The sequence below is a fragment of the Cajanus cajan genome, chromosome 7 (genome assembly GCF_000230855.2).
Source record: "Cajanus cajan strain Asha chromosome 7, NIPB_CcT2T_4, whole genome shotgun sequence".
Lineage (NCBI taxonomy): Eukaryota > Viridiplantae > Streptophyta > Magnoliopsida > Fabales > Fabaceae > Cajanus > Cajanus cajan.
The window spans coordinates 58,550,566-58,554,241 of NC_138523.1; positions in this window are offsets into that span (position 1 = coordinate 58,550,566).

Below are 3,676 nucleotides of genomic sequence, written 5' to 3' on the forward strand. Positions count from 1 at the left end.
ATCAACTATATGTCTATGTTTTCTGATGGAAATGGTAAGGAGGAGTGATGAATGTTCTTCTCCTTAGCTCTCCTTATGCACGGATCTTCTTCAAGGAAATAGAAACCAACGTGATGAACACTAGATGGAGGATGATTCACGGATTGGAATAAGGCTTAAGCCTTGGATGGAAGCATCCAAGCTTAAGGTTCAAGGGAAAGTTCACTTCAAAGAGGAGGAAACCTAAAAGGGTTCCTAAAAGTGTAGCTCTCTAAATTCGGTGACTCTTAAAGAAATTTGGCTGAATAAGCTCTCAAATTTAATTATTCTCAAAAGTGAATACAAAAATGTGAAGGGAGGACTTAAGTATGCACGGAAATGAAGCACATAGGCACCTAAACCAAAGCTACACAAATTGGTGCCTAAAGTTTGAATTCAAATTTGAAATTTGAATTCAAACTTTGGTGCACATGTGTAAGTCCGAAAATTTAGGTACCAAGGTGCATTTAGGTCTGATTTGAGAGTCATTTAGGGTTAATTTGAGTGTCACATGTTCAGCCACCAATGGTGCAAAACATGTGACTCAAATGTAACTTAAATGGCTTCCAAATTAAACCTAGTTTAACCTAATTAGCATACTTTAGTATTCCTTGTATTTTCCTATTCTAATGACCTAATTACATTGGTCAAACAATTACAATGGAAAGGAAAAATTACAAGAATGAAAATGAGCCCAATATTGGGTACCAAAAGCCCAAAGGCCCATGAAGCCCAAAACTAGGCCCAACAAGCCTAAAACCTAAAATGCTACTCTATGTGGTCCAAAATACAAGACCAAAATATATCATACCTATACTAACATGATGTATACAAAACATATGAAAATAGCTATAACAAAATATGGCCCATGAAAAGTTCAACTTGGGCCTTCCCAGGCCCATCAGGCCCATTGGGCCCTGACTGGCCCAAACTTTCATGTCTAGCCAACTCCTCTTGGCTCCTTCAATATGTCACCTCTTGCCTTCCTAGACATGATTCCATCATCTCCTCCCTCTTGAAAAGGATTTGTCCTCAAATCACGAGGATGCATGGAATAAGAAACATCACCTACATACACAACAAACTATGTATAAGAGGTGACATGTTTATGATGAGAAAATGGATTATGGATCCTAAGAGGAGTCCTTATATCTAGCCTAAGAAAAAATAAACTATCAAAATTAGACTCCCTAAAAGTAGAAATAGGCTCCTCTCCTAAGCATAACCTAGAAGTAAAACCTAAGAATGTAATAACACTATGACTAAGACAATGAAAAGAATGATTTTTAAACACTACAATATCTTGCCTAAAATACCCTAAATGGTAGCCTAGGCTTTTCCTAAAATATAAAGAAAAGAATACTAGAAAACGTCCTAAACAATTTTGAATCATATTGTTTGGTAGATAAAATGTCTTGGAAAATCTTGAAAACTCATATAAACTATTTTTGTCTTGTAGGGAAGGGTGCAAATTAAGTTCAAATAAAGATGAACTTCCCATAAGATCAAAAATAGAATATGAAATATGACAAGATGTATCTATCAAACAATATATTCCAAAATTTGGGTGCTTTATTAGAACAACTATGGTAGAAGGATTCCTAAAGAGAGGAAGGCTATCTTCCTTGGGCACCTCCAAGGAAGTAGCACAAGAAGTGGAACTAAATGTAGTCCACTCCTTCTTCACTACATCTTGAAGTTGAGATTCATTTTTCTTTAGAATGATTTGTTCTTGAATCTCTACTTCATGACTAGTGGTAAAATTAGGGTAAGAGTTAAGGTCTTTATTTATGAAGAGAGTATTTTGTAAATGATTTTTAGTGGTAGAACAACTCTCTTCACTCACAAGTCCTTTAGAGGAATTATTTTCCTCCTTACTCTTCCCTAAGAGCAATGCCTTTTTTCTTTCTTTTTCTCTTATTTTTCTCAATTTTTCTTTTGCTAAAAGTTTTTCTCTCTTTTGTTTAATAATGTGAATTTCTTCCTCTAAAATTGCAATTTGTGCTTTTTTTTCAAGTTTTTCTTTTTCTTTTTTTAAAGCTTCTTGCTTTGTCCAAGGTGTTAGTGATTTAAGCCTTTGAGTAGAATGTGAAAAACCTTTTGGAGAGCTTAATTCACTACCACTTGAGAAATATTTTCTCATGATTAAACAAAAGAATTTTTTTGTATATGCTATGCAAAAATTTATAAAATGTTTTTGGTATTTTCTAGGAATGAAAATAACACATGGAAGTCTAAGTGTACAAGTTGCACTATCAAGGGAGGTGAGCTACAAAGAGCCACTTAATAACCAAGCCTTTTCAAGTGGAAATCACTAAACTCCTTTGTGGTATCTCCAATTCTCCAAAACTTTTCACAAAAATTTTGAATGCTTTTTCACAATTTGTTTGTTTTTTTTAGACTAAACTAAACGTGAGCAAGTAAATCTACACAAGTCTAGACGTTTCAAGGCAGCAAAATAAAGCAATTAAAAGACAAAGAACTTAAAGGAAACAATGTAAGCAACTAGTCGGATACCCTAAGTGGAAGCTTGAAACATATGAAATTTCCAAGCCATTTCCACTAGCACTACACGTGAGGATGCTAACAAGGAGTTAGATATACCTGACCAGCTTCTTAATACTCCCTCCAAGCTTTACAAATTGATTTTAAAATACAAGAGAGATTTCAAAATTTAAACTAGCCTAGAAAGCAATAAATGGCGGTTTTGGTGACCAATTTAGTGACGGTTTTTGTGTTCAACTTTTCTAACACTTGTTTAAGTGTCTTAATCCGCCACTAATCCTTCAAATTTGATGCTCCTGAACCTGCAAAGAATCACAACAAAAAAGGTTAATGGTGGCTGCCTCACAAGGTGAAAGGAATGGTCACTCAAGTGAAGGAAGTTTAGGAGAAGTTTTGGTCACTAAATTAGGTCAAATTTTTAGGTCTTAGTGTCCAAACTTTTCCTACTCTTTGTTGAGCAATGCTTGATCCTTGAGCAAGGATTTGAGGCCACTTCCAGCACAGGGAAATTATTGAAAGAAAAATAGACAAGCAATAGAAGCACAATTTGAAAGGCTTATACCAAAAGTTAAGAGTAATATGTATATATGACAAGACTCAAAGAGGTTCAACAAGTAAAACTGGAAAATAAGACTCCAAATAAAGCTAGCACTCAGTTAGGAATGTTCCTAGATAGGTACTAGAGTAGATGAACAAAACAAAAAAAATTTGAAAGCAATTGGATAAGTATAGCAAAAGTAGTAGTCAAAACAATAACAAGGAATCAAATGATTTTCTATCAATACACACCTCACGGCTTTTTCAATTTAAAATGTCTTATATATTTTTTTTTTAATTCTTTCTTTTTCTAGTCTCAAATTAAGACTCCAGAGAAGGTGTTTGCCTTTTGTTTCAAATTTTTCTATGATTCCAAGCTATAGAAACCAAGACTACAAGTTAGCCAAAAATTAGATCAAAATTCAAGTAAATTTGAGAAACTAGTGCACTAGTCTTTAGGTTTTGGTTTGGATTTCTTTTGAACTCTTTTTCTTTTGAACATTAGGTCTTTAGGCTCTGTTTTAAACTCTGTTTTTCAGCCTCTTAACTCACTTTTTTTTTTTAAATTTGAATCCACAAAATTAGTGCACTAGAAGTAGGATTACACTTGAAATTT